The sequence below is a fragment of the Pelodiscus sinensis genome, chromosome 19, assembly GCF_052426305.1.
Source record: "Pelodiscus sinensis isolate ZL-2025 chromosome 19, ASM5242630v1, whole genome shotgun sequence".
Taxonomy (NCBI): Eukaryota; Metazoa; Chordata; order Testudines; family Trionychidae; genus Pelodiscus; species Pelodiscus sinensis.
This window is the reverse complement of record NC_143070.1, coordinates 25,360,536-25,384,711: the sequence shown is the minus strand read 5'-3', so window position 1 is coordinate 25,384,711 and position 24,176 is coordinate 25,360,536. Positions and strand designations below refer to the sequence as shown.

Below are 24,176 nucleotides of genomic sequence, written 5' to 3'. Positions count from 1 at the left end.
AGTCTTGCAGCTGCTGGAACCACACGTGAGAACATCAGGGGAAGCAGCAAGCTCCAGCCAGATTGTAAGTTCCAGGGCCCATCCGAACCAGAGACTGAGCTCCGGGTGTGTCAGACACCCGGCCTCTGGAAAAGGAAGTCAAAGCACAGGAACTGGAAGGGCTTACACTTGTCAGAAAAGAGCGTAGCTGTTGCACAAGAAGCCCTGTCTTCTGACACCGTACTGTAAATCTCCTTGCGCAAGAGTAGGTGGACGGTATGGATGCTCTGAGGATTCTTGCGCAAGAACAGCCATTCTTGAGCATGAGCCCTCCAGTGTACACATAGCCTTTGTGTGTTAGGCAAATGTGAGAACCACTACGCCACAGAAACACCTATAAATCCATTTTCTGATGGACTTCAACTTGGACAAATATTCCACAAGGTTCTCCGATAGGTTCCTGGCCTCACTCATCTCTCTTCCCCAGGCTGGCACCAAGACTCTTGGTCACTGGAGGCAAAAAAAAGACTTGTCAGGCAGTGGTGAACACTTGGCTCCTGATACCCTGTAATGGGGTGTGAGAAGGCTTTTTGGCACCCAAACTGCCTAGCTCAGTTGGTAGAGCATGAGACTCTTAATCTCAGGGTCATGGGTTCAAGCCCCATGCTGGGCGATTCCCCTTCTTCAAGTCACATTCTCAGTTTGCAAACAATTCACTTGCAGCTTTCATCAGGGTTTTAGAAAGAAAAAGTCTAGTTCTGGGGTCCAGCTTTAGGAGAACCAGAGAGAGAACAAACTGCAATTTCCATCTTCTGAGGAGAAGGGAAGAGGATTTTCTTCTCCTCAGTTCTAGCCACATCAACCCAGGGAGGAGAAAAAATAACCCTCTGCCTGCTGATTGTCCCTGTCAGCTTCTGTAGCTTCACCTCCAGCCACAGCAGTGCCAGCTTTGAGCTACAAATCTCAAGGGGCTGGTGAGGAAATGAGGAGCTGGCAGCTCGGGTTAGTGGCTTCCCTGAGAACAAGAGGTGGAGTGTTCACAAGGTGCATTCGCCTCCCCTGCAGAGCAGGGTGTTGGAAAGAGCCAGGAACAGAACAGTCAGCCAAGTTCCACCCCTATTGAGTTATGTTTCTGTGGTGTAGTGGTTATCACATTTGTTTAACATGCAAAAGGTCCCTGGTTCAAAACCAGGCAGAAACACAGGTTTTCCTCTTATTGCTGCTCCCCTGGGTGGACAGGTAAGTGCAGCTCCTGCTGCCAGGCCTGTGCCTGAGATGAGCCCAAATCCCATGTGATAGGGGAGTGACATCAGCTGAGAATGCCCCTTGGTGCCAGCCTGGGGAAGCCAGATGGGTCAGGCTGGAGGCTTGTGGCTTGGCCTCCCCTGCCCTTGGAGGCTGGCGTATGGGGTTGGCTCTTCCCACTGTCTCCCTTGTGTGACTGGCCCATGAAGGAAATGAGGCAGGAATGGGGCAGAGGAGGGAGGCCAAGCTGAGGGGGGCAGGGCATGAGCTCAGCACCTCTGTGGGATTCAGTGGGGTGAGCAGAGCCCCTCCCCTCCGTTCTGCCAAAGCCTTTGGGGTGGGGCCGACTGTGGGGAGGCAGAGTCCTGTGCCTGTCCCAGGGAATCCCAGGGATACTCCTTGCAGCCCAGGAGAAGAAGTCAGAAGGAAAACAAGTAAAGCAGGTCCCCGTGGGAATGACCTGGGGCACCAGTTTGGCCCAGTTGAGTGAGGGGTGGTTGGTTCAGGTCCCATGGTGTCAAGGGCAGCGCTCAGGACTCTGAATCCTGCAATCTGAACCCTAACCCCCTCCCCCACTTCCTAGTTGCTCTCCCCAAAAACCAGCCATGCTGGGGCAGAGAGCTGTTGGACACTAGCCCTCCTGGGCCAGGCAGTGCCAGAACACTGGAGGCAGGGGGCAGGTGGGGCAGAATTAGCTCCATTGGAAAAGTGCTGCCTTTGTGCCCGAGAGGGAGCTTTCCCAATCTCCACTGGTATTTCCTTGGGCTCTGTGTAGGGGATTGGGCTTGGCCATCTTCTCCACTGGAAATGCCTCTTCTTTGGTAAGCAGCTCCCAGGAGCTCATGGAACTTCTTCTTCTTCTTGGGAATGGGACAAGCAAGGGGCGACGGGACAGGGGTTTATGTGATGATGACGGGTGCAGAAATTATTTTCTCTCCTACTAAAGAACCAGGGTGACAGAATGAAACTGATAAGTAATCAAGTTAAAAATAGACCAAAAGGAAGCATTTTGCACCCAGTGGAACTCCTTGCCAGAGGATGTTGCAAAAGTGAAATCTGCAAGAAGGGCCAAAACAAAACTGGATAATTTAATGCAGGAAAAGTCAATCAATGGCATTTAACCGGGATGGACAGGGCAGGTGTCCCTAGCTGGTGCATTCCAGAAGCTGGGAATGGGAGATGGGAAGGATCACTTAATAACTGTCTGTCCTGAGGATTGAAATTGGCTGCTGTTGTGAGACAGGATCCTGGGCTAGTTGGACAACTGGCATGGCCCAGTCTGGCTGCTTCGATGTTCTGTTTGGCTGTTCTTGTCCCTCTGGACAAGGGACAATGGTCCCCCCCCCATCCTGATGTGGACAGAAAATGGCTGGCAAAAAGCTAGTGTAGGTGAGCAAAGAGGTATGTTTTATGTGTCCCTGATGGTCTAGTGGTTAGGATCCAGCACTCTCACTGCTGTGGCCTGGGTTCGATTCCCAGTCAGGGAAGGTAGCCTCAATCTTCACATGACAACTGTCTAGCCATTTTTCTCACTATCGCATGTTACAGCAGCTGTGACCCAAGAGGTTACTTCAGGATTCTTCCCACCTCTCCCTCACTGCTAAGACAACACTTGCCATTTTCAGAAGGGGCAGAGCTGGTGACTCAAACTGCCCCTTTCCTCTTCCATGTGGGCAGCCCTGCAGGAAGCTCTGTGGCACACACAGCACTATCCCAGCACAGTGTCAGGTTGGCACAAGATCCATTGGTTTGCTTTGATTGTTGAAGGAGACAACCCAGAACTGGCTCCAGCCCCCACTCAGTAACCTGGGGAAATGACCCACCAGGCCTGGGCCCCTTGGAGAGGCAACGATTCCCCACTGGCCAGGGCAGAGCCTCCCTCTGACACAGTCATGGAGCCTTCTCCTCCTGGGCCTGCCTCCCCCTTCACTCAGCTCTCACTGCTCGGTGCTGCCAGGGAGGGGCCTCACTGCTGGTCAGTGTTCCTGTTCCTGGAGCAGGGTGAGTTTCGTCTTGTGCACCAATATTGAGTCTGTGGGCACTTGTTTGGGGGTGAGCCCCCGCGGCACCTGCCAGTTACTAACAAATATCTTAGCTACAAGTTATGGGAGAAAGACACTAACCCAAGGGATAATTAACACCTGGCTGCGACTAGTCTCTGCCTCCCACAGGGCCACTAGGGAACAGATGAAGAACAAGGAATGAAGCAGATCCAAGAGGCTGGCTAAGTCCAGTGTGAGAAGCACATGGAAAAAGACCCAAAGGCAGGTGAGAGAAGCGACATCAGGATCAGGACCAGAGTAGCACATGTAAAACCAGGAACTCAAGAAAAGCCAGGACAGGATTATGAAGTGAAATCCCTCCTCCTCTCTACTTCAAAACTAATTTTGAACTTTTTGACAGTAGCCAACCACTCAGCCTGTGCTCTCTTCCTCCAGCTTCCCAACAGGAAAGAAGGAACAACCATCAACAGCAGACAACAATTACATCAAAGCCACACTATCCACTTGCTTCATGCTTAGAAGAAAACACTATCACTCCTTCTCATGGCTAGCAAGACCAACCACTTTCAACAGCATTTCTCTAACTACCAACTATAGAAATGATCCCTGAAAGTAAAGTCTTAACAGCAGCCTGCTCGCTACACACTCACCCTCATGTGCATCCACTTTCTCCTCATGGGGAATGTTTTCACACAACACTTAGAAAACTAAAGAACAGAAATAATCTCAGCAAAGTGCTTGTCCCATTCAAACACTCTCCACCAGGTTTAGAAATCTGCATATTAGAATATGCTCCATGTCCCTGTTTACAGCAACACGCCTCCTGATTAGCATGTGGAGCACCTGGCAGCCAATCAAAATCTCCTGCTGTTTCTTCCTGAAACTGCAGTTCCTGGGGCTCCTCTAAGTCAGTGGTAACAAACTGCCAGTCCACGGACCAGCAAGGGGCTGAAAACCCCCTGCCTGCCAGGCAGAAGTGGAAAGTGACTAAGTAGAAATACTTGATTACACTACGCAAGACCTTTTTTGAGTATTTGTACTTTACTCAAGTAATTTATTTTTGTCACACTTTGATTTTTATTCAAGTTATTTTTTTAGACAATATTGTACTTTTTACTCCACTCCCATTTCCAGAGGTGCTGGGTTACTCACGACTTGCATCGTTCTGATTTGCTAAAGCCCAGCTGCATGTGCAAGCACCAGTCATCCAAGGAATAGCCAATCCACAAGCACAATGCCCCTGCCAAGGAAGAAGCCTTTTAATAGCTGCTCCAACACCTTGTCATTCAAACCCAGTATCCCTGCAGGCCCTGCCAGCCTGAGACCTGAGCGAGCAGGGCGGCTGCCCAGGGCTCCGTGCTGAGGGGGGTATATGAGCAGTCTCATGTGACCTTACCTGGGGCCAGGCAGCTAAACAGGAGGGAACCCAGCACCTGGGGTCACGGGGGACAGAGGCACTTACTTGTGCCGGGTGAATCCTCTGCTCTGGGGGGAGCAGCAGCAGGGTAGGTGGGTGCCGGGGGCAGGGGCTCCCCATTCCCCCTGGGACAGAGGCCCCTGTGGAAGCCCTGTGGGGGGTGGGGCAGGCTGTGCTGGAAGAGGCTGGGGGTGGGTGGCTGGGGGGGGATTGAAGAAGCGTCTGTGTGGGCACTTGGGCAGCCAGCTCGTCAGTGAGCAGCAGAGCACACGGGCCCGTCGCGCCCCCCCAGCCGAGCCCCCCAGCTGCTCTCCCAGGGCTGTGGCCGACCAGCCTGCACTGCTGCCAGCCCGGGCTCAGCTCTGCCACGACCTGCCCAGCTGCCTCCCTGCCAGGGGCTGCAGACGTGTCTGGTGGGGTAGAGAGGAGGGACGTGTCTGCCCAGCCAATGTGAGGGGTGCACCTTTGGGACAGAGAATTTCTGTCCCTTCTGCTTGCTTCTTGTCTGGCCCCAGTGGCCTAATGGACAAGGCACTTGTCGCTGGAGTTGTAGGTTCAAGTCGCACCTGAGGTATAGAACTGTGACCTTCTGAGGGTTGATTGGGAAGCCCTGGCTTGATTTCCCCCCCATGGGAACTGAGAGATGGTTTCCTGAGAAGTGCCACATCCCATAGGACAGCAGCTGTCTAGTCCCACCAGCTCCAGGAGTGACTCAGAACTAGGGGGCTGAAGCAGAGCAGGGTCTGTCTGGTGACAAGGCAGAGGCTGAGGACGGGCAGCTCTGGCTCAGTAGGAGCAAGGGGGGAGCTACTTTGGCCTGGCCCTTTTACAAAGCCCTTGAGCATGGGGCTGGCATTGGGGGAAAGTTCCCTCATCAATGGGATGGGGAGGAGGCTGGGCTAGGAAGGCACCGTTCTCCCTGCTCTTGCTCCCAGATGACATGGCTGCCAGGCCTGGGTGCGGGCAGACTGGCAGTTGCTGCACCAACACGGGCAGGAGGCCCCGCTGATGGGGGGGAGGCAGCCCCACCAGCAGGCACAAGGCTGGGTCAGCATATGGTGGGAGCTGTTTGATTGTGTTTCCCTGCTGACATGGCGCTAAGATTGCCAGGTGTCCGGTTTTGAACCAGACAGTCCAGTATTTGAGCTTTCTGATCAGGAAACAAACTGAGAAAATAGAAATGTCCGTTAGTTTCTAAATAACAATAATAACAATAATGTCGATTGTGATGTCATGTCAAGTGTCTCCGGTATTTTTGTAGAAACCATCTAGCATCCTACACAGAGCCCAGGTGACAGGACACCTCCTAGTACTCACTGCTGCTAGCAACACCCTCACACCACTCCTCACAGCTCCCCCCACCATGGGGCAGGCAGGAGGGATTGTTCCCCCCAACTGACAGAGGGAGGGACAAAGGCTGAGAAAGGCAAAGGGCCTTGTCTGACCTCACACAGCCAGTCTGGGGCAGCGCTGGGCACAGGACCCAGATGCTGAAACTCCCCCTCAGTCTGGAGTTTCACACCCTGACTGATCAGAATAACGTGACCTCCAGTGAGATACAGCCCCACAGCCCAGCCTAGGGATGGCTCAGCCAGTGGGGTAGAAGCACCGGGACACAGAGAAACTCAGGAGCTGCTCAGAAACAACCACTGGCGAGAAACAAAACAATTCCCCGAGCAGACGAGAAGTTCTGGCTCATTTGCTGGGACTTAAGGAGAACAAGGAAGTCCTGAGTCTCCTCCCTGTGACTTCCTCCCAGCTCAGCCAATCAGAACTGGGACTAGAACTGGAAGGCTATGTCCACACTGATGGGCTATGTCAACACAGGCGGGTTATTGTGCAAGAAGGGCCGTTCTTCCGCAGAGCATCCACACTGCCCACTCGCTCTTGTGCAAGAAGTTTTACAGTAAAGTGTGGTAAGAAAGGGCTTCTTGTGCAAGAGCTACGCTCTTTTCTAACAGGTGTAAGTCCTCTTGCGCAAGAGGGCAGTGTGGATGCAGGACAAGGGTTTCTTGCCCTATGGCTAAAATGGCCATCAGAGCTTTCTTGCACAGGAGAGCATCCACACTGCCATGGATCCTCCTGCACATGGCAAGATGCCACCAGACATAGCCAAAGGGACCTTCAGAGATCAAGTCCAGTCCCCTGCCCTCATAGCAGGGCAAATCACCATCCAGATGGATGTCTGTCTAAAGGAGGAAGCTACCAGGAGTGGGGTTTGAACCCACGCAGACAAACATGTATTGGATCTTAAGTCCAACACCTTAACCACTCAGCCATCCTGAGGATAGGGGGAAGGCTAGATGTGTGCATGTTCTCTCACCAAATAGCCCAGGGACTCGCTCTCAGAGCATCTTCCAGGCCCATCCCTGTACCAGGGCTTCCCACAGAAAGGGTGAGAGAGCCTCCCCCTTCTCCCCAGTGAGGAGGAAAGCAGGGAAAGGGGAAACCAAACAAGACAAAACCCAACATCCCCAGGGATTCCGTGGGACAAAGGTCTGGTGGGGAAAATACCCCCCACCTTCACCTAGGCTATGTCTACACTCCCAGCTTCTTGCGTGAGAAATATGCAAATGAGCCTAAGTGTGGAATATCATGGAGCCTCATTTACATACTTAATGAGCCACCATTTTTGCAGAAGAGGTTCTTGTGCCAGAAGGAGCTGTCTACACTGCCCCTTCTTGTGCAAACAAACCCCTCTTGTGCAATGTCTTTCTTCCTGAAAATAATAGATGTAACGGCATTGCACAAGAGGGTTTTTCGTGCGCAAGACGGGGCAGTTTAGACAGCTCCTTCTGGTGCAAGAGCCTCCTCTGCAAAACTTGCAGCTCATTAGGTATGCAAATGAGGCTCAGCGATATTCCATGCGTAGCCTCATTTGCATGTTTCTCATGCAAGCATCTGTGAGTGTAGACAGAGCCCTAGTATTTTCCCTGCCTTGCATTTGGCCACCCCCTATGGATCAGGCCAGTGATTGCTAACCTTTTTTTTATACCATGGACGGACAAATCCATTCACAAACTTTTGCCAGACCGGTAACATTACATTTACATATCTGCATAACCATTATGCAAATAACAAATCTGCAAATATGGAAAAAAAACTGTTACCAGTCCCTAACAGATCAGTGTTTGCAGATATCTACACTTAAAAAACAGAAACAATTCCCCTCAGGATGCTGGAGGGGGCAGCTCCTCCCCCGGGGGGACTGGAGCCTGCAGAGGGAGGGGCGCAGGGAGAGGCACCCACAGAGGCAGGGGGCATTTGCGACACACTGGTTATAAACTTCAGAAAATTTATTGGGGCAGAGAAGTTGGTGCCCCCAAGTGCCACCACCAGTCACCTCTGCCCCCCCTCCTGCCCGATGGGGCTGGGGGAGCTGCTGTTGTATCTTTCCCCGTCTCCTTCTGTACAAGCCCTGCCCTGTGTCTCCCCCTCCCCCAGCCAGGCTGCTCTTGCTCCCCCAGTCTTCTCCCAACCTCCTCTGCCCCCTTTCCCTTCCTGTGATCCCCCCAAGTTTCCCTCCATTGCACCCCTGCTCCCAGCCACCCCATGTCTGGCATGATCCCCCCAACCTCCCTTCAGCATCTCCTGCCTCCCCTTCCTGCCCCACCTCACACATCCCTGTTCCCCTTCACCTCTCCTATCTGCCCCACCCCTCTTGATCCCCCTTCCAACACTCTCTGGGATGGCTCCCCCCGCCCCGCATGAGCTGGTAGCAGCTTCCCTGGCCCCAGGCTGGGATCACAGCCCCCTCTGCTGAGAGCAGCCCTGGGCCAGAAAACCCCACTGCCACCCTGGGGGGTCTGCTCTCTGGGAAGGGAAGGGAAGGGAAGGGAAGGGAAGGGAAGGGGGGGGTCTCTCCTACCTGCCCCCCCGAGCACTGCCCACCCTGGGGCGGGGGCTGGCCCGGGCAGGGACTGGCCAGGCTGGGGGCGCTGCCATGGGAAAGGTTCCCAGGGAGCAGCTTTCTACATCCCACCAGCCCTGCGGGAGATTCCCCCTACTGGCTGCAGCCCAGGCTCCGGGGGCCCAGCAGTGCTGCACCCAATGCTGCGGCTCAGGGATCCGCCCGGAGTTGGTGCCAGGGGCCCTGCAAGCAGAGGGCAGGAAAGGAGCCAGGCTGAGGCTTTGCAGAGAGCAGGCCGGGGACCTGGCAGGAGGAGGCTCCAGCGAGCACAGAGCCTGCACAGGGCCAGCCTGCTGGGAGGGGAGCAGGAGCATCCAGCACCATTCAGGCCAGCGGCAGCCGACACTGGGGAGCTCTGAGACTCCAGGGCAAAGGCCTCCAGCCCCCAGCCCCTGGGATTAGGTGCCCTGGAGTAGCATTGTGGCCAGGGGGCTCTGACCCACAGGGAGGCTGGCCCCAGAGCCCAGGGCCTGGGAGTCTGGTCAGCAAGTGAGACTCGCCCGTCAGTCCCCGGCTGCCATTCCTGCCTGACCTGTGCCAGCGCCACGCAGGCCAGTGCGGCAGGATGGGGGGTGTCAGTGGGGCCCTGCTCTCAGTTGGTCCCTCACAGGCCCTGTGGGCTGCTCGAGGGCTGAGCCCATCACCCAGGCCTGGAGCAGAGGTGGAACATGGGGCACGTTTCCCCCTGTGAGCGTGTGCGGGGGCAGGAGGGAGCCACACGGGCCCGGCTGAAGGTTTTGTGCTGGGGCTGGAGGCTTAAGCCCGAGCTGTTGGCCTCTGCTGGACTTGCTCCTCCCCCCTCTCCTGCCTTGCTGCCTCCTTTGGCCAGCAGCGCTCAGGGGCAGCTGGGAGGGCCAGGACCAAGGGCAGAGGAGGTCAAGGCCAAGGCCTCTGGCGTGCAGGGGAGGGATGCCAGGCCCAGGCAGGAGAAGGGGCAGCAAGACACTGTGTTTCTGCCTGGTTTCACTCAAGGGTCCTTCTGCAGGTGAAGCGCCCATTAGAGCCCCCTGTGTCGCTGGGTTCTCCTGCCCCAACACTCACCCAAGGGCCACCTGGGCAAAGCAGCCTGCCCCAGGCCCCCTTCCAAAGCTCAGCTGGGGCAGAGCAGAGGCCTGTGGCTGGGGATCAGCAAAAGCCCTTAGGTTGCTTTTTTTTGGCCTATCTCCTAGAACTGGAAAGGATATCAAGTCCAGTCTCCTGACTTCTCAGCATGACCAAGTACCATCCCTGATGAATTTTTTGCCCCAAATGGCCTCTGCAAGGATTAAACTCATAACCCCGGGTTTAGCAGGCCAATGCTCAAACCACTGAGCTATCCCTCCCCAAACATCTCTGTAGTCAGCATGGGGCTTGAACCCATGACCTCTGTATTATTAGCACCAGGCTCTAACCAACTGAGCTAACTGGCCTACTGATTTAACTCCACCTGAAAGGAGAGATTCCTCTTCCTCCCCCTGGCTGCAGGCCAGGCCTTAGGACCAGGCGGCTGCCTTGGGTCTGTCCCTTTGGGGCCTGGGGCTACAATTGCCAAAAAGGTTTTGGGTTCCAGCTGCCAATCTAACGTCTTAGGCTGCGCAGACCTCAGGACACAGCAGGAGCTAGAGGGGAACGGTGAACGCCTGCACTTTGGAATGGGAACATGTTCTCTGGAACCATAAAGTAGAACAGTTTGAGGGCTGTTTTGAAGGAGGGCGCCATGGCTTAGTTGGCTAAAGCAACTGCCTTGTAAGCAGAAGATCCTCAGTTCAACTCCCAGTGGTGCCTTGTGGTGAGGCCAACGTGTCTCTTCTTTCCAACACATATCTGGAATTGGTTTTAAGGTTTGCTGGTGTCCTAACAGTGGAAGTAGGGTGGCAGCAAAGAGCTGGTGCTGGTGCCCTCTGGGTTTGATTTATCTAGACTTGCTAAATCAAACTCTGGGAGATGGATTGCAGCAGAAAGCTCCACCTGAGTGAAGACATTGCCTAATGGTGCAATTAGTTAGATGCTGACCACAGCCAGTCTGAGCCATTCTGGTGCTCCGGGCATGTGGCACTGCCCCCTGGCACATGGTGCATGTGCAGCTCCACCTGGGTTCCCAGTGCATATACAGCCCCTCCCCCTCCATGCATGGAGCTTGTGGGGGCAGGATGCTCTTGTGCTGCACACCCTGGCCCTGCCACCACCGCTGGCGTGCAACCCAGGGTCCCCTGGGGCAGGCCATGCAGAGCCCCACAGCTGCATGGGGAAGGGCACTGCTGACAGGTGCTGTGGAAGTTAATGCAGCCCCAGGGAACTGCTGCAGCCTGCCAGGAGCCAGTGCCTGATGGCAGCTGCCCCACTAGCTCAACCCTTAATCCAGTCCTGATGCCAACAGTAACAGCCCCACTGCTCACAGAGGCCCTTGCTGCCAGAGGCCCTTGCTGCCCGAGGAAGAGGTGTGGGCAAAACACAGACCACGCTGTGAGCAGGATTTGAACCTGCGCAGGGAAACCCTATTGGAGTTCTAATCCAACACCTTAACCACTCGTCCATCACAGCTCTGGGCAAAGTGGATACAGGGAAACTGGTAAATAATCCCAGTGCACAGCCCTAATGTCACCTGCCACAGAGTTCACACAGCAAACCTTTGCAACAGCTGTGCAGAGGAGTCCCGGCCGTTCTGCTCTAAGGCTGCCTTGGAGGTGAGTTCTGCTTCAAGGTCTTCCCTCCTCCTTCTTGGTCTTCCTTTCCCTTTTCCTTCCTTTTCTCTTCTCCTCTTTTCCTTCTTATTGTTGGTGTCCTTCTTGGATCCCAGTTTATAAAGAGAAATTCAAGTACCGTTTAGTTCTACCATAACCAATTATTTTAGTATAATTTCACTATCCAGTCGGCTAAGATCGAGCGCTTCCAGCCTCTTGGAGAGCCATGTCACAGGCACAAGCCCCCAGAGACCCCTCTGGCCCTTCCAGGGATACATCGCAGGAGCAAGCAAGTGGCAGCAAGTGCCGGGCACTGTCATGGTAGGGGCCTGAGATAAAGCTGTGGTCCAAGGAGGAGTCTCTGCAGTCCAGGCGGAGGAATGCAGATATTTATGGCTGAATGGTTGACGGCCTTGCAAAGAAAGGCCACCTCCCCCCACCCCAGACCAAGTCAGAGCCAAGGTCAAGAAATTGCAGCAGGGGTATGTGAGGACCTGTGAGCGCAGTTCCCGCACTGGGGAAGCATCGCAGCACTGTGCATACTATGAGGAACTGGACCAAGTCCTGGGGGTTGGGGAACCCTGTCTCCAGGGACAGTTGTGGAGTCTGGGATGGAGACACCTGGGCAGCAGCGGCCGTAGCTTCAGGACGACAACCCTGCTGACCAGCAGCTCCAGGATGACAACCCAGATGACCAGCAGCTCCAGGATGAGGAGAAGGAGGATTCCAGGAACGTCGTGACCCTCACCCTGGAACCGGTCCCCCAGATGGAGGAGGCCTCCCAAATGTCTTCAGGCACCCGGGGAGGGAACATCAGGTGAGTGTTGTGAGGTTGCAACACACACAGGGCAGGTGGGAGCACAGGGGATGATGCGCTATCGTGACGTGTCGTGCTGATTGTAGGTGGGGGGACACCACACATGTCTGACCCCATAGAGGGCCGTCCTCCCCCCGCCATATGTGCAAGGCACCACCTGCTCCTGCAGACAGTGCTGCCAGCGGCTAATTTCCTAACACTGGATGCAAACACGCAAGTGTAACAGGGGTGTAGCTCAGTGGTAAAGTGTTTGACTATAGGCAAAAGGGTCCCTGTTTCAACTCCAAGTGCCCCCTGAAAGGTTGATCAACTTCTTTGAAACCTTTGCATCTCCAGTTGCATCTCACTCTGCATTTCTGATGTGCAGAGATTACTACAAACCCCTGGGCTGTGTCTACACTGGGTCACTTATTCCGGAAAAGCAGCCTCTTTTCCAGAATAACTTGCCAGCAAACCTATCTGAACTGAAACAAGTTCAAATCTGCTGTGTCTGGTTTCTATTCCCATCAATTCAGCAAGGGTGTGATCTGAAGGTCCTTGGTCTACCTGGGCTGTGCTGTGCAGAAGAACAAGAATCACACCCAGTGGGGGAGGAATGGCCACTATCTTTCAATCTTCCGGAGTTTGATTTAGCAAGTCCAACTAAGACTCACTAAATCAAATTCAGAGGGTATCCCACCAGCTTCCAGTACTTCTGCTCTTTGCTCCCTTTGGGTTCCTGAAGTAGGGACACAGCCAGGCTCAACTGACGGAGGCCAACTCTCGCTATGTAGGGTATGTTTACACTTGCACCCTCTTTCCAAAACGGGATGCAAATGTAAAGAGTGAAAACTGTAAATGAAGCCACCAGGGACACATACAATGGGCCTGCAAAAAAATGAACCAGCTGAGCACTTTGCAGAGAACAGGCCATCGCCCTGCTGGGAGAGGCTCCATCATGCACAGACTCTGCGCCGAGCCAGACTGCTGGGAGGAGGCTCTGGCCATGGACTTTCCTTCCCTCTCTGTTACCTCCTGCACCTGGGGCTGAAAGGGACGTGGGCTGCAGGCTGGTCCTGTCCAGCTGCCTTCCCCAGTGGGAGCAGAAAATGCTCATGGAAGGGCTCACACATTGTCCCCAATGCACTCGCCTGAGGGCCTGAATTCTTGCTGCCCCTGGGTGCACCCAAATGCCCTTCTGGCGGGGCAGGTTCCCCAGCTCACACCCCTCCTGTCACACAAAGCTTGCCAATGGGGTTGATTTTCCTCCATCTCCCCTTGCTGCTGCGCTAAAAGAAATCCTGAACCCGAACCCTTGTCCTGTCACTGGAGAGATGGCCCTGTGCTGGGATATGAGAGAGTATCCCAGTGATGCTCCTCGCAGCCCAGGAGAAGAAGGGGGCTCTGGGTGGAAGGAACCCAAGTAAAACAGGTCCCAATGGGCATGAACTGGGCACCAGCTTGGCCCAGTTGAGTGAGGGGAGGTTGGTCCCATGGTGTCAAGGGCAGCGCTCAGGACTCTGCTGCTGCTGGCAGGGAAGAAGCTGGGAGGCAAGGTGCTGGCAGCAAGAGATTCCGGCTTCTCTTTGCCCTGGGTCTGCCGGCCGCCAGCCACCTTGACCAACCCTCAAACCAGCTGGACTAGCCAGCGCACATCACAGTGAGTCACCAGTGGCCCTGTCAGAGAAGAGCCATTGGCAGCTGCAGAGACGTCCCTGCAGCTGCCTGAGGCGCCTCTCTTGAAAGGGCCACTGGTGAGCTGCACTTTCATAGGCTGGCTAGCTCAGCTGGTTAGAGCATGGTGCTAATAACGCCAAGGTCATGGGTTCAAGCCCCATGCTGGCCAAAGGGATGCTTGGTTCAGTAACTTCTCTTTCTTTAGTTGCCTGCTATGGACAGGGAAACAGACACAAGCAAAAGGCTGAGAGCTTTGCAGGAAGCAGGGCAAAGAGCTGGTAGGGGGAGGCTCCAGCCTGTACAGCACCAGTGGCTAAAAGGGCCTTGGCCTGGCTTCCTGTCCCCAAAAGCAGGGGAACTGATGCCCAAATTCCTGCTGCTGCAGTGGCTACCTCAAGGCAGCAGCTGGGGCGCAGGCTCTGGAGCCCAAGCCACACGGGGAGACTCAATATGACCGGGAGGCCTGGAGCGTGTGAGCCCTGCACAGAGGCTGCTGCTAGGGGCCTGCTTCAGTGGCCCAGCAGCTCAAGTTCCTCTGAACCAGCTTCTCCCCCTGGAGCCACCCCCCAGCGCTGCTGAGGCCCCTGACATGAGGCAGTGGGACCATCAGAGGAAGGTGCCAGCCCCAGCCCCAGCCTTAGCCCTTCCTCCCAGCCTCCTCCCCCTCCCAGGGTCTTTCCCCAGCCCCTCCCCAGTTCTACATTCCCCACATAAAAACCAGAGAGTTTGTTCTTTCAACAGGGAAAAGTCCTGATTGTGTTACCAGCAGAGGGAGGGGGAGGGAGAGGGAAGGGGATGTGTTGGGGTGTGTTGAGGTTGGGAGGGAGGCACAGAGGGCAAAAATGAGGAGTAATGTTAGTTAGTTGGAACCAAGGGGCTGGGTTTGAACTACTGCAGAAGAAAGGACTCTGCCCCTGGAGCTGCCCTGTCCTCTCCAGAGCCCTTAGGCTGGCACTGGGGAGGCCTGAGTCCAGGCAGTGCCCAGCCAAGGGGGAGGGGTTAGGGTTAGCCCCATGCTAGGTCTCAGCTGCTGTAATATGTGGCAAGAAGATTGACTAGGAACATGTTTTGGGAAAGTTGCAGCTGGTTTCCCTCACTGGGAATTGAACCCAGGCCACAGCAGTGAGAGTGCTGGATCCTAACCACTAGACCATCAGGGACACATGAAACAAGTCTCTTTGCTCACCTACACTAGCCTTTCGCAGGCCATTTTCTGTCCACTTCAGGATCGGGGGGAGGGTCCATTCTCCCTTGCCCAGAGGGGACAAGAACAGCCAAACAGAACATCAAAGCAACCAGACTGGGCCATGCCAGTTGTCCAACTAGCCCAGGATCCTGTCTCAGGACAGCAGCCAATTTCATTGTCCAGAGGGAATCCTCAGGACAGACAGTTATTGAGTGATCCCTCCATTCCCAGCTTCAGGTATACACCAGCTAGGGACACTTGCCCTGTCCATCCTGGTTCAATGCCATTGATTGACCTTTCCTGCATTAAATTATCCAGTTCTGTTTTGGACCTTCTTGTAGATTTCACCTTCACAACATCCTCTGGCAAGGAGTTCCACTGGGTGCAAAAATGCATCTTTTTTAACTAGGTTACTTACCAGTTTCATTCTGTCACCCTGGTTCTTAAGTAGGCGAAAAAATAATTTCTTATTTGCTTTCTGCACCCCTGTCATCATCACATGAACCCCTGTCCTGTCACCCCTTGCTTATCCCTTTCCCAAGCTGAGAAGAAGAAGTTCCATGAACTCCTGGGAGCTGCTTTCCAAGGAAGAGGCATTTCCAGCAGAGAAGATGGCCAAGCCCAATCCCCCTACACAAAGCCCCAGGAAATACCAGTGGAGACTGGGAAAGCTCCCTCTCGGGCAGCGCTACAGAATGGATCCGGCTGGCCATCGGGCTGACTAACGCCATCAACAGACGAGTCCTCGTGAGACTTCTCAGCCCAAGTGCAGAGACTGTGGAGTTTCCCACTCCCAGCCCAGTGGCAGAGGGGCAGCGCCCTGAGGAGGCGGGTCCCGAGGCAGAGGAGACCTGAGGCAGAGGGAACAGAGACAAGGGAGACGTGTGGTGAGAGGAAGGGGAACAAGTCGCCTCTTCTCAAGCGAGACGTGGTGGGAAACTGGCGGTTCCGGTGCAAGCCGAGCTCCAAGGGCTGGTTCCTGCCCCAGTGGCTCCTTGCAGGGCCTGGCTTGAGACGCACCAAGAAGTGCCATGTGTGGCCAGGAGAGAGGGTGTTTACAATCCAGACAATCAATGTTTGCTGCACTTCTCCCTCCCCTCAGTGATGCTAAAGCTCAAGGCCAACTCCCCAGGCCAAGCAGCTGGTGGAGATGTGCATGTCAGAGCCTCTGCCCACTGAGCTGTAGCCTTCTGTGCCCAGGGAGCCAGACACCGCCAGGGCTGGAGGGAAATGGGGAATGGCTGCACTTTGGGAGGCAAAGGTGTTGTCTGGGACCATAGAGTAGAACAGTTTCACCAGGCTCCCTGAAGAAGGCACCATGGCTTAGCTGGCTAAAGCACCTGTCTAGTAAACAGAAGATCCTGGGTTCAACTCCCAGTGGTACCTTGTGGTGGGCTTTGTTTACTTTTTCCTATGTCTTTCTGGCCTCTGACACTCCAGCACTGGGGCACTTGAGCCCGTCAGCCAGATTCAGACCAGACCGGTCGGAGTCTCTCGCGCTCATCGAGGGGGATTCTGGACTTGCTGCTTTGGGAGCCAGGGTCACATTGCAGAGCTCCCCCGGGGCCGTCCCACGGTGCCACCAGCCCAGCACCAGCTGCTCTCTCTGCCCTCAGCAATGTGGCTGCATTTCATCCTTCCCCTTCAGTGACAACCGGCCATTCCCTGCCAGCCCCAGCCCCTGTAGCACCCGTTCCTTTCCCCAGGAGCAGCGTGAGCACCAGTGCAGTGCCCTGCTGAGGCTGCAGCTGTGGGAACAAGCCCCTGGCTTTGGGAGGGACACATGATGTCAAGGTGTTAATTTTCACCCATGTCTAGTGTGGGGTGACCCACACTTGGGGGGCAGCTGGAGGTGCCTCCTGAGAGCTGATTTTCAGCCCTTCCTGTGTTTCTGGATCCTTCCAACAGCTCGACTCTGTTATCTAAATATTGAGGAATGTGTATTGGGAAGAGGGAATTTCTGCCTTTTCAGTGTCAGTAGTGTGGCCTAGTGGACAAAGCATTGGTCTCTTAATCTTGGAATTGTGGGTTCAAGTCCCATCTGAGGTGATAGTTATGACATTTCCTAGTAGGTGCAATTCTCTTTGGCTTCCTTTTTGCCATATTATCTGTTAGATGTTTGAACACTGGAGAAGTGTCCCCTGGAACTGCCATTCCAGGGTTATGAGTTTAATTCTTGAAGGAGCCATTTAGAGATGTCTGAGGTAAATCTGTCAGGAATGGCTCTTGGCCCTGCCATGAGCATGGGGAGTGGACTAGATAACCTCTCAAAGTTCTCTCCAGCTCTATGAAATGGTTTATCTCCTTATAAAGAGCATCTGTGGAGACTCTCTTGTTCAAGAAAGTTCTAATGGCTGTTTTAGGCACAAGAAATCCCTCGTGCCTGTGCACACTGCCTTCCTGTGCAAGAAGCCCTCTTGTCCAATGGTTAACTGTACATTTTTTTGCGCAAGAATGCACATGCAGGGTAAACACTCCGCTAGTTTTTGCACAAGAATGGCCATTCTTGCGCAAAAGGCCTGCAGCATAGACAGAGCTGTGCAGTGTGAAAAACCTCACAATAAGAAGCTCAAACCAGCAGGTCCCACTGAGACTTGAACTCAGATTATAGGATTCAAAGTCCTGAGTACTGCCCCTTACACCATGGGCCCTACACACTGACCTCTTCATGGGCATTGGGGACACTCAGTTTTCTGGCTGGCCTCTGCACTCCTGGCTTTCCTCCTGCTGCTTCATCCCTCTGGCTATGACTACACGGCTCATTTATTTTGGAATAAGCTGTCCTTGAATAGTGATTCCAAAATAGTTTATTTCGAACTAGCACGTCTACACTGCAGGGAAACCTCAGAATAGTCCGAGGCAGGCTCCCCAGTGTAGACGACCTGTCTCAGAAGAATAAGTTAGTATGTCCACAAGAAGGGGCTAGTTCAAACTAGCAGCAGTGGCGCATCTACACAGACCTTATTGTGAAATAGCTAATTTGGAACAGGTGTTATTCTTTGTAGAATGAGGTTTGCAGAAGTCGGAATAAGCCATCTGATACTTCAGAATTATTTCAAAATAACCGAATTGCTGTGTAGACACTTGCATTGTTATTGTGGAATAACGGCCATTGTTCCAAAAGAACTTTTGTGTGTGGACAGAACCTGCACAGCCCAAGAAATGTGATTGGCAGCTCATCCCCACCATTGTTTTGTCAATTGCAGTGCAGGGTTCTGAAGACATGGACCCAAGGTAACCACCTTGGTTGTCTTCTGCTAAGGCCAGGCTGGAGGGAAAAGAACAGCTCCTTTGAGCTGGAGTTGAACCAGCGACCTAAGGATCGCTTGCCACACATACACTACAGTCCTCCGCTCTGCCAGCTGAGCTATCAAAGGGTACCTGAATACTACTTCTTTGTCCAGGTTGTCCTTTCTGCAAGTCTCAGGGCAATCGCTCCCCCCCAAGTATATGGCATTGCTGATGAGGGGCAGAGGTGCACAGAGGCCGTCACAGGTACTTCACATGCAGACAGACCCCTTCAGTGAAACCTGATCTAGATCCATCCATGTCACAGCAAAAGGAAGAAAGTTGGGTTCTTCTCATGTGTCTTCTTTGTTCCAGAGTCTCTAGGGGTGCGGAAGGGTCAGGTCTACAAAAAAACAAACCAATTGAATGAACCTTGGTCTAGAAACACCCCTGAGGGTTTCCTTCTATCTTTGGCCTGGAAAGGTCATCTGTAACAATATGGTTTCTCTGTAACCCTATTGGAAGGCCTGTAGCTATTCAGTAGGTCTAAACTAAAGCCTTCTTCTGCAGCCAGACTGAAGAGCAGCAGCAATTAGTTGTAAAGCCTGGAGTCACATACTCATATTCCAGCTAAATGACACTGAAATAGTGTCACACTAGGCTGTGAGAAGGGGATCCTGTCCTAATGGCACCCCCTGGTACCAGATAAGAAACAGACCTCAAGATGGGTAGAGAAAACTTAGTTAAACACCATTTTGTCTGGCAAGAAACTGCTTATCAATAGTTGTGGTTGTGCAATGGGCATTCTATGATTCTTGTCCTCCCTTTCCTATTGTTTGTCTGTGTGGTCGCTGTCTGGTTTGGATCTGTTTCTGTCTGCTGTAAAATTAATTTTGCTAGATGTAAATCAACTAAGGTGGTGGAGTATGATTGGTTAGGTAAATCACAATAGTATCTTATGACTGGTTAGTAAAATTATACTAAAATAATTGGTTAAGATATTGCTAAGCAGGACTCAATTTTCACTATATAAACTGGGGTCCAAGAATGAGACCAGCAAGAAGAACTCGCCTGTGAAAGAGCCTTTGACCAGAGCTTCTAGGACACCTCTGCACAAGCCTGAGTAGGGCAATAAGGAACCAAAGCAGTGAGACCCCCCAGCTCAGAGTAGAACATGCCTGGCCCATCAGAGAGGACACTTCAAGAACCTGTGTTTCTATAGGGCTTTGAACTAAGGAGCTGCTGTATGTTAAACAAACACAGTGATGGCTACACCACAGAGGCTTTTCTTTCCTCAATTTAAACTTGGGAAAATATTCTGTTACTAACTCTTTGGCCAACTCAGCTTGCTGCGGGGGAAGGAATTCTCTCTTGTTAATTCTGTGCCCTCAGGAAGGGACCAAACCCCTCTTCCCCATCCCAGGGACTCCAATCCAAACCCTGCCCTGGGGGAGCTCTGCAATGTGACCCTGGCTCCCAAGGCAGCAAGTGCAGAATCCCCCTTGGTGAGCGCAAGAGGCTCCAACCAGCCTGGTCTGAATCCATCTGAAAGGCTGGACGGCCCCGCTGCTGGAGTGTCACAGCCCTTGTCAACCAGCCCTGTGTTTGTCCCGTCTCTTTCAAGGAAGGGCACGGCAGGGCCCACACACCCACCAGGAGTCTCAGGCACGTCTCTCGCACCCAGCTGACCATGGAGCAGGTCTCCGTGGCCCATGTGTGGTACCCAGGGGCTCTCTCCTGTGAGCCCCCCCGAGGGGAGTCTCACGCAGAGGTCTTGGGATCACAAGCTTCCTGACACTCTCATCATGCAACAGGGGCAGGTCCATCCTGGTCTGTAAAAGCTGCTCTGGAAATCAGAGAGCAGCTAAAAGTGACTCCAGGGGGATTTGAACCCACAACCTTGGAATAACTAGTCTAGCTCACACTAACAGCTACAGTTTCTAATTCCAAGACCCTGACTATTGCACCACAGCTCACAGCAACCCTTGTCTTTTCACTCTGCTTTGCAGCAGGATAATTGCTGGGCTAGAATAAAGGGAAAAGCTGAACCAGAGGAACACACGCTCCCCCTCCCACACTCAGACCCCCCATATCCAGCCTCCTGCCCAGAGCCTCAGCTGTGGCTTAAACCTGGTTCCAGAGAGAAGAGGCCAATGCAAACAGCCCCATGGCAGCGAGGGAGTCAGCTCGTCGGTGGGTGGGGCAGGGAGCTGGCAGCAGATCTTGGCTCTAACTCACTAGGCGACCTTGGCCTGTTCAGTGAATCTCTCCCTCTCTCCATGGCCCTGTCTGTACAGCAGGGACAGCAACACTCACAGCCCCACAGGAGGGGGCTGGTTTAATGCTTCACCCCACGGCCCAGCAATGAGCCCCCAAACTCCTCCTGTGCTCGGGGAGCCAGGTTTGCTGTGTGAATTCTGTGGGGCAGGTGCCATCAGGCGTGGGCACTGGGATTATTTACCAGTTTCCCCGGCCCTCTGACACTGCTAAGATCAGAGCTGAGGCGGCCGAGTGGTTCAGGTTTTCAATTAGAAAGCCAATAGATTAAGCAGGTTCACAAAATCCACTAGTTCTGTAGCCCCAGAAAAGTAAATGTGAACCTCAGTCCTGCCTGTCCCTTCCCCTCATGCCATGGGGCTGGAACGCCAGAGGAGTGAGGTGTCTTAGTTGGGGGCCACATCACAGAGGGCTGGGGGCCTTTGGAGGAGTTTCTTTGTGTCTCACTTTTGTGGTCCCTGATTTTTCTGTGGGTCAGTGGCTCCCGACCCAGAAAAGGTTCCCCGCCCCTGCCATAAATAAAGCAACATTGAAACCTTGTGTGCTGGCTGTAATGTTTTCCCTTTCTTTAAAATGAAGTTTGATCAACTAACATGAGACAGTTCAAACGCTTAATCAATTTAATTATTTAAATGAAACTGTTCTCCCCAGCTGCAGCCCTAGCAAAATGGCTGGGGTGTGATTATGTCATTAGTGGCGAGTGTCCATTAGTAACCAAGAGTCCATGGAAAGGTTTGGGGAGGGCAGGGGCTCAGCAAAGGGGTGGGGTCTTGGGGAAGGGACGGGATAGATCCTGGCTTGCCCTGACATTTAAAAGGTGACCTTGGGGGCATGTGGCCCCCTGAGCAGCCTCTGATGTTCCCTGCCTGAGCCCCAGAACCAGCCCTGAGTGAGGGGGGCAGAGGGGCAGCAGCTCACACATGCCAAGGGGCTGGCCAGGGGCAGGACATGAGCCCTGCAAGGCAGCAGTGACATCACAAGGAACTTTTTCAGCACCTCAGCTCATTGGCTGGGAGGCAGTGACCTCACAGAGGGACCATGGCAACAGCCAGGTGGGACAGGCTGCAGGGCTGGGGCATCTCAGAGACCCCCATGGCCTGGCTGCCTGGAATCTCCTTTGTGAGGTTTCCCCTTGAGGGCAGAAGGGATTGAGGGTCCCATCTGGGAGTGTCTCTGTGGAGATTTCCCCTTTCCCCAGGCTGCAGAGGGAGGGGGTTGGGGCAGGCAGGGTCACAGGAGGGGCTGGCACTGAACTTCTGGGAGAAGCAAGAGGAAGGGCTGCAAACATCTAACGATGATGGGATTCGAACCCATGCATGCAGCACACAACGGATTAGCAATCCATCGCCTTAACCACTCGGCCACCTCATGTGAGTTGTTAAGGTTTGTTACCAATTACTGAAAGCCAGCACAGCCAGGAACTTTTGTGCCACTCGCAGGCTGGCCAGAGACACCCAGGGCGGGAAGGTTTTTGCTTTTCACAATGTTCCCTGGGCTGTTGTACAAAGCTCAGTGCTGGTAGCAAACCCAAACACCCCCTGGCTACATCTGCTCGGCAGGCTATTACACAAGAACTATTTTGTGCAAGAGTTCTTGTGCAAAATGTCTTGTGCAAGAGCATGTCCACACTGCCATGTGCTTTTGTGCAAGAATGTCTATGGCAGTGTGCACGCTGTCTTGTGCAAGAAAGCTCTGATGGCCATTTTAGCCATAGGGGTTTCTTGCACGAAAAAACCCTGTTGCCCATTCATACTACATTCTTGTGCAAGAGCCCTTGCACAAGAGGGTTTATTCCTCATGGGGAGAGGAATAACTCTTGCCCAAGAAGCCCTTTTCCTTCATTTTGCTGTAAATTTACTTGCACAAGAACGCACGCACAGTGTAGATGTTCCTCAAGTTTATGCACAAGAACGACCATTCTTGAGCAAGAAGTCTGCAGAGTAGACATAGTCCCTGGGAGCCCAGAGAGGGGCTGTCTAGTCACAGTCTGGCTCGGCGCGCTCTGCAATGGGAAGATGTCCACGGAGCAGGCAGATGGCAGCGGCACACGGATCTGGTGGGCCCAGCATCCAGAGGAGCGTTTCCGATATGAGTGTTTACTGACAGTGTCCGTCTCTGGTCTGATTTCACAGTGTGGTGAGACACTGGCACACACAGCAGCATAGATGGGGTGGCTGGAGGGAGTGGCTGGCGGGCGGCCGGTAGGAGCAGCGGCAAGTGGCCAAGGGAGAGGGTGAGCCTCATTTGCATTTCTAATGAGCCACCATTGTTGTGGAAGAGGCTCTTGTGCCAGAAGGTGCAGGGGACAATCAGCGGGCGGAGGGTTATTTTTTCTCCCCCCTGGTCTGATGTGGCTAGAACTGAGGAGAAGAAAATCCTCTTCCCTTCTCCTCAGAAGATGGAAATTGCAGTTGGTTCTCTCTTTGGTTCTACTAAAGCTGGACCCCAGGACTAGACTTTTTCTTTTTAAAACCCTGATAAAAACCAAGAGCCAATTGCTCACAGGCTGAGAATGGGAGTTACGGAAGGGCACCGTCCAGCATGGGGCTTGAACCCATGACCCTGAGAGTAAAAGTATCAGGCTCTACCAACTGAGCTAGCCAGGCTCTCTGTGAAGCATTTCCTACTATCCCATCACAGCATAACAGGAGCCAAGTGTTCTCCACTGACTGACTCAAGGCTCTTTCTTGCCCCTAATGTGCGGTTCTGGTCTGTGGAGAGGTTTGAACTCGAACCCCACTCCCGACACACCCACTTCTTTCCCCACAAGGAACAGCCCCATTTCCATCTCTCCAGGGACAGGAGAAGGGCTCTGGCCTGTTCTCTGCAAAATGCTCAGCCTGTTTCATTTTCTGCAGGAACGAGTGGGATCCATGCGCCATGTTCCCCAGTGAGAGGTATGTGTCCTCTTCCCCCCTTTCCACAGACACAGCAGGCCAGGGGGCTATGAGCCTCCAGAGGCCCCTTCCTACTTGGCCTCCCACAAAGCTGGGGTGAAAAGCTGCTAGACCCAGCCCTCCTGGGCCAAGCCATGGCAGAGGTAGCAGGATTCACTCCCATCTTCTCCTGCCTGTGCCCTGGTACTGAGGGGCCGGCCCCTTTCCTGCTGCCCCAACTCTTATTCCCACAATGCACTTTGTGCAGGGGCCGTTGGTGTTTGTGCCAAGGTGCGTGGCTGGGAGCCAGGACTCAGGACCCTTCCCCCAATCCCCCCTCTGACCCGCTCACACTGTCTGGCTGCCTCCAGCATGGGCTGGCCTCAGGGGTCAGGTGGGTGACCTGCCCTGCAGCTGTGATGGCATCAGGCCCTTCCCGCCAGCCTGCTCCGTCTGGAGATGGAGCTCCAGTGGCCTCAGACACCCAGCAAGAGGAACAAAACTCTCTTTATTGAACCTCAGGTGATAGAAGCCAAAAAACCTGAACCTTGTAACAACCACCTGAGTCTTAGTAGGTCCCACTGAGATTTAAACTCAGATTGCAGGATTGAGAGTCTGGAGTGCTGCCCCTTACACCATAGGACCTGAGATATGAAAGTGCAGTGGGCACCTCTGAGACTCAGCTCTCAGGCTGGCCTCTGCTCTCCTGGCTCCCTCCAGCTGCTTCATTTCCCAGGACTCCCTGTAAGAAATGTGTCACTTTCACCCCTGGGATCAGCTCAGCCATGCAAAGGGGCTGCCTGGGGCAGGACATTAACCCTGGAGGGCAGGGGTGGGTGTGGCAGTGACATCACAAGGGCCTTTTGCAGCCCCTCAGCTTATTGGCTAAAGGAGGTTGGGAGGTGATGACCTCACAGAGAGT

At 53.8% G+C, this 24,176-nt stretch overlaps 9 non-coding genes across 9 annotated transcripts; 4 read left to right on the top strand and 5 right to left on the bottom strand.

The window, feature by feature from the left end:
• Nucleotides 1–1,107: 1,107 nt before the first annotated feature.
• On the top strand, nt 1,108–1,180 carry TRNAV-AAC (transfer RNA valine (anticodon AAC)). The gene has a single exon. It is a non-coding gene; the product is annotated as a tRNA-Val (tRNA).
• A 1,459-nt stretch (nt 1,181–2,639) lies between these two features.
• Nucleotides 2,640–2,711, top strand: TRNAE-CUC (transfer RNA glutamic acid (anticodon CUC)). The gene has a single exon. It is a non-coding gene; the product is annotated as a tRNA-Glu (tRNA).
• A 922-nt stretch (nt 2,712–3,633) lies between these two features.
• Nucleotides 3,634–3,849, bottom strand: LOC142820568 (small nucleolar RNA U3). Its single transcript, XR_012897795.2, has one exon. It is a non-coding gene; the product is annotated as a small nucleolar RNA U3 (small nucleolar RNA).
• A 2,998-nt stretch (nt 3,850–6,847) lies between these two features.
• TRNAL-UAA (transfer RNA leucine (anticodon UAA)) lies at nt 6,848–6,930 on the bottom strand. Its single transcript has one exon. It is a non-coding gene; the product is annotated as a tRNA-Leu (tRNA).
• A 4,062-nt stretch (nt 6,931–10,992) lies between these two features.
• On the bottom strand, nt 10,993–11,074 carry TRNAS-AGA (transfer RNA serine (anticodon AGA)). The gene has a single exon. It is a non-coding gene; the product is annotated as a tRNA-Ser (tRNA).
• Nucleotides 11,075–13,782: 2,708 nt separating this feature from the next.
• On the top strand, nt 13,783–13,856 carry TRNAI-AAU (transfer RNA isoleucine (anticodon AAU)). The gene has a single exon. It is a non-coding gene; the product is annotated as a tRNA-Ile (tRNA).
• Nucleotides 13,857–14,775: 919 nt separating this feature from the next.
• On the bottom strand, nt 14,776–14,847 carry TRNAE-CUC (transfer RNA glutamic acid (anticodon CUC)). Its single transcript has one exon. It is a non-coding gene; the product is annotated as a tRNA-Glu (tRNA).
• Nucleotides 14,848–16,185: 1,338 nt separating this feature from the next.
• TRNAT-AGU (transfer RNA threonine (anticodon AGU)) lies at nt 16,186–16,259 on the top strand. Its single transcript has one exon. It is a non-coding gene; the product is annotated as a tRNA-Thr (tRNA).
• Nucleotides 16,260–18,160: 1,901 nt separating this feature from the next.
• Nucleotides 18,161–18,250, bottom strand: TRNAY-GUA (transfer RNA tyrosine (anticodon GUA)). The gene is given in 2 exon segments: nt 18,161–18,196; nt 18,214–18,250. It is a non-coding gene; the product is annotated as a tRNA-Tyr (tRNA).
• Between the last annotated feature and the right edge of the window lie 5,926 nt (nt 18,251–24,176).